At 43.5% G+C, this 10,172-nt stretch overlaps 1 protein-coding gene across 1 annotated transcript in view; it reads right to left on the reverse strand.

Moving 5' to 3' along the window:
* Window positions 1–9,105, reverse strand: part of LOC134456947 (protein kinase C and casein kinase substrate in neurons protein 1-like) — a 64,655-nt gene extending 55,550 nt beyond the window's left edge. The window contains exon 1 of the mRNA XM_063208621.1: window positions 8,850–9,105. The gene's annotated coding sequence lies outside the window, so the exon portion shown is untranslated. The remainder of the gene's footprint in view (window positions 1–8,849) is intronic.
* Between the last annotated feature and the right edge of the window lie 1,067 nt (window positions 9,106–10,172).

The raw sequence follows: 10,172 nt of genomic DNA on the forward strand, positions 1-10,172 counted from the left end.
ATTTCGATATCATGATTATATCACGATATACGATTATTTTCGATTAATTGTCCAGCCCTAGTAACAACGTGTGCTTTTTGGTAATGCAAGCTAAACTGAGTGGACTATCGCTCATATTACAAGTAGGTGCTTGAGCAGACAGTCCAGCAGTGAGGTATTGGCATTACAAAACAAGTACAGCACATCACTTTTGTGGAAGTACTGAATGTGGTCAATGTGGTGTCTCAGAATCTCAATGTCATTTAACCCCTTTGCGCAGAGCCTGTGTTATAACCCTATTTTATTCCAAAATTGTAATAACCAAAAATTCTATTACGGAAAGCTCTCTTAATGACAGGGCAATGTTGTTATGATGTAATTGAGTCTTTTCAGCAATGAGCGAACGGACCTGCCAGTGGGCCCATCTGCACGATACGGGAATATCACAAAAGATATATTGACGATGTGTCCAAATGATACATCCGAATGATACTGCATGTAGGTAGCGAGTGAGGCCCTGTACGCTAGAAGAATTCTGACAACTTGAGTCTGTGAAGAATCTCATTCGTCCATGTCTTGTTCTCCAAAGACTTCAGATGTCAGCAACTGAGCCTCTTTGACAACTTCAGCATAGATGGATGGATGGATGGATGGATGGATGGATGGATGGATGGATGGATGGGTGGGGTCCTACGCTGCATGTTTTACAGGGAAACACCCCATGCAAGAGGTCATGCCTCTCTTCACACTACAGCAACTGGGTACGGTCTGTTCTGTCGGCTCTGGGAGAGACTCCTCTCCTGCCGGGGGGAAATGTACGATCATCCATTCCACACATCCATCATCCACACCAGTAGTGAGAGAGAGAAGAAAAAAAAAGAGAGAGAGAGAGAGAGAGAGAGAGAGAGAGAGAGAGAGAGAGAGAGAGAGAGAGAGAGAGAGAGAGAGAGAGAGAGCTGTGTCACCATGTGTCAGCATAACGGACCTGCACTGCTGGCACTCGATGGAGATAAGATCACAAAAACAGGAGAACACGACACCTGATCAAAAACAAAAGGGTGAGAGAGTCTGTTGTCGCTGTTGCATGAGTACTGTATCTTATTGCACTAAACAGTAAAGGGGTACAAGGTAGGATGACGTAATTAGCGCATTACCCGTGGCATGCCTGTCTCAAAATCTACACCGTCATGAAAAAATGCTGTTTAAATGAACTCGCTGTGAAAATGTTTTTCATCACGTAATGCCAGCAGTTGATACAAATCTAAATACGGAATGTAACGCGATTTTTCGTATGAAGTGTTTCCCATGACACTCGTAGCGGACCGCTCTGTCCAAAGTTACATGTGGGGTTCTCAGCGGACAGACAGCCAAAGCGGTTGCGAGAATCATTGTTCACTTACTAATGACTCAAATAAGCATTGGCTGACTCGGGACAGTGATTAATTGAACTTTCAATCCTACATAGAGCCTCTTTAAACAGCTGGGGATGGTGATCGTTTCTTAGAACACAGCAAAGCATAGTCACAGACAGACAGACATGCCTTCCAGGAACACTTCAAGTCAAGTCAAGTCAGCTTTTATTGTCACTTTCTTCATATGCACAAGTCATACAAGGAAGATGAAATTACTTTGTCTCTATTTAACATGCCAAGACAGCCTATCCTATGACAAATCCAGTGTCAGCTCTGATGCCATAGCCACTGCCTTACGCCTGGGTAAAGACTTGGTGGTAGTTATTGGGAAGTGGGACTCAGTGTTGCCAGATGTACAATAATTATCGTATTTGTACCATAATTTTGTCCATTTTGTCCTCTCTACGATCTAAAAATCATGATGCACAATAACTTCAGAGTTGTCATTCAGTTCATTTAGATGCCTTGAAACAACAATTTGGGTCTTGTACGATAATGTCCTCCCAAAAAGTAATTCTGAGGTTTTGGTACAATAATTCAGCATTTTCCATCTGGCAACACTGGTGGGACTGATTTCGTCCTCAATGAAACATCTTGCCTTATCTCTGACATCCATCAAATTATGTGAATTCTTTGTCAGTGCAATTTACATTTCCTGACAAATCAACTGTTCAAAGCAAACCAGCAAAATTACACATTGACTCAGACTCTTGAGTTTGAAATAGCAGTCAGGTTTTTTTGGTCATTTTAACCCTATACTGCACGGTGTTGCCATATGGCAACTTACCATTCTTTTGCCATTTCCTGGTATTTAAATATAAATAATAGACAATGATTGGTTTTCATATTGAAACTGTGGCCTTGTTTTATCCAATTATGTGGTTTGTTGGCATCACATGACACCACACACTGCCCCAGGCTCGCTCTTTCCCTCACTGTACATGAGTTTGTCTCCTTGACAGATTGCTCTGCCATTGGCCAAGATATTTCACACTTTTTGCAATATTTACAAAATTAAAAAAAATATTGGGATGATCTATAGTTAGTCATGATCTGTTTTCACCATTTGTTTTGTTTTCAACTAAAATTATTTCCTTTTTATGTTGAAAAATAGGTATGTTGCCATACGGCAACATTGTGCGGTAATGGAACAAGACGGTCAATAGGGAAAGTGTATTGATACAAATACCCAATTCTAATTGATTGATTAATTGATTTATTTATTGATTGAATGATTGATAACTGATAATATTTATAATTAGTGCAAATGGCAGTCTGTAATGAACATTAAAAATGTTATAATAGGTGTACAGAACTGTTTTATGAGCTTTCACTCTGAGTACATGCAGAAAAGCGAACAAGGCCTATGCAGCCTCCCCAGACTGCCAGAGGTATACCACAAAAATCCCCAAACCCCAGATTAGAGCATAAAGCTACGGTCATCTTGACCATTTTAAGCCTCCAAAATGTTTTGACTTCATTTGTCTGTTATAAATAGGCTAATTAGCACACAACGTTTGTGCAAATCTGTCAACCCGATCAAAAATTATTGTACAAAGTCAACCATTTTGAAAGTCAGCCATTTTAAAAGCATAATCTCCAAATTTCAAACAGCTCATAAACCAATTATATTATTAACACACAAGATTTACTGCAAATCCAAGCACCCATTGAAAAGTTGTGGCGTAAACAAAAGGTAGGCCGTCTCGAAAGATTGCCAACTTCAAAGTCAGCCATCTTGAAAGTCAGCTATCTTGAAAACACTAGCCTCACAAGTTTACATGGCTTATTTACTCATTATAGAGTGTTATCACACAAGGTTTAGTGTAAATCCAAGCATCCATTCAAAAGTTATGACAAATAAACTGTCGGTTATGTTGAAAGATGCCTGGCCCGCAAATCGGCCATCTTGAATGTCGGCCATCTTGAAAGTGTTGGCTTCCGAAATTAAATCAGTTCATGTACATATTATAGACAGTTACCATACACATTTTTGTGCAAATCTATGCACAGATATTGTGTTAATACCTAATATATTCATTGGTGGTTGGTCACGTAATACCACTGAAATACTGTTTTTCAGGGATATAATAAACAGTATTCACTTGTTCTCTCAATGACAAAAATGTGTTAAATAACTCCCTTGAACTTGTGGGTAAACGTTCAATGTTTTTCTGAGAAAAACAATTACATTTCTATAAAATAATCCATAATGTTGTATGACCCTTGTTTGGTCTTGGAGTAAAAATGTACACTGGATCCTTTCCGTAACTGCACAATGTTGCCATATGGCAACAAACCTAAAAGTACCCCCCCAAAAAACTTTTTTGGGAAAAAAAATGCAAATATGTCTTAAGAAGTTCATTTTATGTGACAAAAACCACAGCAAGATTTTTTCCCATGATGGGATAATAATGCGTGCAGTATAGGGTTAAACATTGGCATACTAGGTCTAGTCTTTATCCCTAGACAGCACAAACTACTGTAGTCCTGCCATCACCATAATCATGGCTGTATTTTCAGACCACTGAGTTGTTCCTCTTGCCTTATGAAGGAAACTCACTGAGCCTGACTTCAATTCTGGTTTTGTCACTTCTATCATTATGCTGATGCCAACTTGACCTTGTGAATCGTTCAGCACACATGGAGAGGAAGTCAGAATCTGCATAAATTAATAGTCTGGGCCTGCAGTGCACCCCATACTTCCAGCTGTGACACTGCACAAAATGAAGCGATCAAAAACTATGGTGGCACAAAGGGTTGTTCTGGGGCTGCGTTGCAGATGGCCTCAATCACAAAACTGAACATATCCAATGTGCACCTTGTCAGGACTCCAGCGGAAAGTGCTTTGCAAACAGAACATAAAGTATGAGAAGGGGAGAGAGAGAGAGAGAGAGAGAGAGAGAGAGAGAGAGAGAGAGAGAGAGAGAGAGAGAGAGAGAGAGAGAGACACTGAGACATAAAAGAGGTAGAGACAGGGAGCAGGGAGGCAGGGGAGGGAAAGAAAGAATGCTGCATTCACCTGGTTCACGAGTGGTGTGATGGTGTGTGTGGTGGTACTGCATGGCGTGGTGGTGTGGCACTATGTTGTGCCACTGTGTTATGCCATTGTGTGTGCCACTATACATTCTAGAACACTGCTGTGCTGCGTCACTCACTCAGCCTGGAAGCGTTCCAACCAGAACTGATTTGCAAGAATTCAATACTTATTAAGAATTCAATACTTCTAAGGAGTTCAATACTTCCCATGCAGCACATGCAGCACTGTAGGCTACTGCTAGCCGCGGTTGAATACTAAAACCAAACACATCCTTCAGTCTCTCCTCCCCTCCCTCTTGGGCTCACACAGCTGCATCAGACAGACTAACAAAGCAGACATTTGTTAGTGGACCAACGTACACAGCCTCACAGCCTCATACAGACACCATTGGGGGGCTATGCTGGGCTATGCGCTATGTCTGCAGATGATTAATCTACTGCATGTTGTGGATGTCAAAAGAGGAGAGGTGCGAGCGAGAAACTCAACATCTTTTTTTGCTTTGTACCTTGGAATCTCCATTCTACAAAGGAGGCCCCAGTACCGTCATTTTCAGACGAGGGCAATTTTAAGCAGTATGCATGGCAAACCATCTCTGCTATAGAACGTAGCACACGTGTCTAATAGCACACTGTGTGTTCAAGTTTGTTTTGATGTGTGCACCTCCTTACAAAGGGAAATAAAGGTCAGATTTTCTTTTGCTGCTTCTTTTAGAGTAAGTAAATACAATTTAAAGTGATGGTTCAGAGTAGATTCACCCTAGGGTCATTTGAACCGTGACATCAGTCAAGTAGCCCAGCCGTTTTTTTCTACCTTGGCCGAACATTGGCAGAGTTAAAGAGTGATCCCAAATAGCTTAGTAAAAGCGCTAATGGATCACGGCAGTATCTCCAAACTTACCACACTAAAATCACATGTCATGACACCCAACTTCTACAGTAGTACACACCCGTAAGAGCATGTATGCACTGTACATTAGGGTAAGGGTTATAGATTAGGCACGTAGCCTACAGTGCAAGCACATACTATTTCGTGCTGTACTAGATACACTCAAAAATAAACCATAACAAAGACCCAAAGCCTTTGCTTTCACACCTATTACTGTATTACACACAGTGCTAATCTGAGTAATCTGTCTTTAGGCTACCTGTCAGAAGCACAGTACAATGCGTCTGCCCTTTGCATTAGCCGGCTATCTCATGGGCAGCTAAATCAATGCCAGCCAGGGCTCCATAAATAAAGCCCTGCGCTGTGTGCTAAAGCTCGACTCATAACCTACGCCACACACTACAAGTTATGAGGACAAAGGCAGTTGAGTCGGGTGCATAGCGTAGCCTATGTACATTTCACACAGGATTTGCTAAATGTCACGCTAATGTTTGATGTGCATATAGTGCTACAATGTAGTACTGTATATATATACGGTGACATTTACATTAGTTGAAGCAGCACACTTGCCACGATCACGAGTGAAGCAGCACACCATGGCTACTCCTACAGCTCGGGGGGCTGCAGGGCTGGACTGGCCATCTGGCATAACGGGCATTTCCCGGTGGGCCCCGCACTCCCGTGGGCCCCTATTTTCAGAAATGTAAAAAAAAAAAAAAATAATTCACCGGTGAGTCAGTTCCGCGTCACTAATTATGAGGGGCCCCTTTAAGCCGAAAGGTAAGGTACACCCATGGCCTTACGGGTAAGGAGATGGGCTTTATGTCAGAGGTTTGCAGGTTCAAATCCCACCCTTCCACTCCTTACCGCACTCCATGTCTGAGGTGCCCTTGAGCAAAGCACCTAACCCTACATTGCTCCAGAGACTGTATACAAAACCCTTGTAAATAACTGCAAATCGCTTAGCATAAATGCGTCAGCTATAATAGGTGTAATATGTAATAAAGTTATGTAATGCAGTGGCATAGTAGTGGAAGCTAAACAGATTGAAACCACAGCAGGTAGCTAACTTATGTCTGCCAAGAAGGCTAATGGCCTCTCAAGGAGGTAATGGAGGTCAAAGACCATAACTTGTAACTATGGGCTCTTCAAGCTTTGAAAAGATGTCCAGTTGTTTACATCTGAGCTCCTTTGATCTCTTATAACCCTATAGCCTTCTTTACGTAGAAAGACCAAACGACGAGTCTATTCCCTCATTGCTGAAAAGACTCATCATAACAACATTGCTATGACATTACCGAGAGCCTTCGGTAACAGATTAAGACAAAGCCATTACAATTTTGGTGACAGTAAGGTTATAACATAGGCTCTGCGCTAAGGGGTTAACTAAGTTATGTCTGCCGAGATGGCTAATGGCCTCTGAGGGAGGTAATGAAACAAAGAGCCTAACTTGTAGTAACGATGGGCTCTTCAAGCTTTGAAAAGATGTCCAGTTGTTTACATCTGAGCTCCTCTGATCTCCTTTAACCTTTAAGTTGGCTTTACTTTTGTCGCTTTACTTAAGTCGCTTTGATCAAAAGCGTCTGCTAAATGTAATGTCATGTAAAGTAATTCACTTCCCTTTAAAGGGTTGCTACTGCAAAAGAAGTCCATTGGTCCTCGTATGTTTTCACTGCTGTGAATACAATTTGCCCTTCTTTACTGCATCACATCTACTTACAGTATACTCAAGAGGGCTTTAAGAAATGACATATGATGACTGATCCTGTCTAACCAGCAATGCAAGTGGGAACCACAAAACGTCACAGAGAGACGTGTGAGCGTCAGTGAGAAACAGCATCACTCCACACAGCCAACACAGATAAAACCCCTCCATAAAGGAAAAAGCAGCGGCACTCTGAGATTTGAGAAAAATATAAAAAAAGCCTCTGATTTTTCCTTTTGAGCACCTGAGTAACATTGCTTGCAGTCTCCCGAGCGCTTAAAGCCCTTTAGTGTCTCAAAACCCCTCCATATTCTGGGCCTGGTTCACCCACACCCACATCCACAGCACAGAGTGTGGTCTTCCCTATACCCTACCCTCCTACTCTACCACCCCAGCCCAACCCAACCCACCATAACCCCATAAGTTTGAGTTTGAATAGCACGAGGCAGGGAGCAGAGCAGAGGAGAAGAGAGGAGAGGGGAGTCTGGCTCCCAAACAAAGAAGAGTTGGGGACCGTGGGGGGAGGGGACTGTGGTACATGAATATCTGGGTCAACCAGGGCAATGCAATGCTGGAGAGAGAGAGAGAGAGAGAGAGAGAGAGAGAGAGAGAGAGAGAGAGAGAGAGAGAGAGAGAGAAAGAGAAAGAGAAAGAGAGATGACATGACATTAGAGAGACAGATGAGTGAAAGAGAGACAGATATGTAGAAGAGAGAGATAGACAGAGAGAGAGAGAGAGAGAGAGAGAGAAACAGAGAGAGAAAGGGAGCATGAGAGGCAGAGAGACAGAAAGAAAGAGTGGAGAGAGAGAGAGAGAGAGAGAGAGAGAGAGAGAGAGACATGGTGTGTGTGTGTGTGTGTGTGAGAGAGAGACATGGTGTGTGTGTGTGAGAGAGAGAGAGAGGAGAGAGGAGAGAGCATCCCCAAAACAAAGGACCCCCAAGCATGGAGAGCACAACAATGAGGGCAGCATGGAGGAGTGACTGAGTCTCATCGCTTACACCGTTTGCCTCAAAGTTTTTCCTCCTTTAAGTTATTAAAGGTGACAAACAGAGACTGGTACCCACTGGGATATTTCATTAGTTTGTTTCAGAATATAAAGGACTACCAGTGCATGTTTACATTGTATATACAAGCAGGTGCAGGCAGGCAGACAGAGACATGCACACTTGCACGCTACCCACTCACTCACACACCCACTCGTACACAAGAAAGACACGCAGACAAGAAAGAACTGGGAGGAACACCATCAAGGACAACGACATCTTACCATTACCATTACCATTCATATCTTATCTAGGGTTCCATTAGCACAGCAATAAGCATAAACAAGGGACCCAGAACGACTCCTTTGTGGAGTATCAAGTATCAAATCAAAGCGGATATGGCATATGTCAGCTCAGTGAATGACTGACTCTTGAGTCTGACTGTGCTTCCGAGCGCTCTCTCTCTCAAACAAACAAAAAACCTTCTCTATTTACTAAATGAGCAAATGTATAAGCAAATTAGTGATGACAGAGAATATCTAAGATTACATGAAGCACCCCAGTGGATTGACTACTTCGTAGTCATAGTTTTTAGCCTACAATGTTTTCAGAGGGTTCTGAATGCATGGCACACACGCTTCCTACTGGTGTCTCAAAGGGACAAAACAAAGCAATGCAACAAAACTTGCCACCAACAAACAAAATAAACAAACAACAAAACAAATCTCCCCAATGCTCCTTTGGCTGGAGACGAGCCATAAGCAGCTCTGGCTCCTCACCTCTCCACCTCCTCCTCCACCCCCACCATAATCTGACCCCATGCAGCACATTGCCTCAGCTTACCATTAAGAAACCCATGATGACGGACAAAAGAAGAACTGTAAAAAAGACTTCTCCTCCTCCAGACACACTACTCCACTCCCCCTCTCCTCAGTACGGAATCCACTTGCGGCGGGCGCTCTCCACAAAAAAAGAAGATGAAACAATAAAGTCCTTTCTTTCTTTCCCCCTTGTTTGAAACGTTAAGATAAAGTCCTTCACTTTCCTCTCGTCCTCTGCTTCTGAGAACGCCCACAGGTCAGCGGCAACAACACACCGGTCCAAAACAAAAAACAGTCAACTAGTGACCAATGGCTGCGGCGTCCTCCAAGTGTGGCTGAGTTAGTTTGAGGGGTAGGGCTGGTAGAGGCTGAGGCTGAGGCTGAGGGAGGGCTGGCCAAGGGTTGAGGGGATGGGGCTGAATTAGCTGAAGCCCTTGCTCTCAGTGGTGGCAGGATAATCTCACAATGTTCCACTTCAATGGCTTATACAAAGCAAGGAACGGAGGGAGGAGGAGGAGGGAGAGGAGAAGGAGGGAGAGAGGGAGGGAGGAGCAAAGAAGAGTGTGAACCAGAGACGAGAGAAGTATGTGTGTGTGTGTGTGTGTGTGTGTGTGTGTGTGTGTGTGTGTGTGTGTGTGTGTGTGTGTGTGTGTGTGTGTGTGTGTGTGAGAGAGAGAGAGAGAGAGAGAGAGAGAGAGAGAGAGAGAGAGAGAGAGAGAGAGAGAGAGAGAGAGAGAGAGAGAGAGAGAGAGAGAGAAAGAGAGAGAGAGAGAGAGAGGGAGTCATGCATAGTGCCTAGAGAGCCGCCGGAGACAATGGCTCTTCACTGGGAACATGTGACAAGTAGCTGACTGGCAAAGAAGAGAGAGAGAGAGAGAGAGAGAGAGAGAGAGACAGAGAGAGAGAGAGAGAAAGAGAGAGAGAGAGAGATAGAGATAGAGATAGAGACAGAGACAGAGAGAGAGAGAGAGAGAGAGAGAGAGAGAGAGAGAGAGAAAGAAAGAGAGAGACCAAGAGAGGCTGAATATGCATCTAATACATGGCGGTGGATGCCATGCTAGCTAGTTCAAGGGAATGTGTGCCAAGAACGAGCGAGACACGTCTTTTCTCTCCTCCAATGAGGATAAATAACCACAAGAACAGCAGAGGATGGTGCTCAGCTCACTGCAACATGACCTCGCCTCTCTCTCCCTTAAAATAGATCTCGCTTGCTAGCAGAAACTTCAGCCATGCAGCACTACACTGCACTGCTGTAGTGATACTACACTGTAGCAGCAGCAGCCGCAGCCATAGCTTTCGCTGTGCAGTGCAGTTCATCTCTATCCACATGCAGCATAACAAAGAG

Source organism: Engraulis encrasicolus, chromosome 10 (assembly GCF_034702125.1).
Source record: "Engraulis encrasicolus isolate BLACKSEA-1 chromosome 10, IST_EnEncr_1.0, whole genome shotgun sequence".
Lineage (NCBI taxonomy): Eukaryota > Metazoa > Chordata > Actinopteri > Clupeiformes > Engraulidae > Engraulis > Engraulis encrasicolus.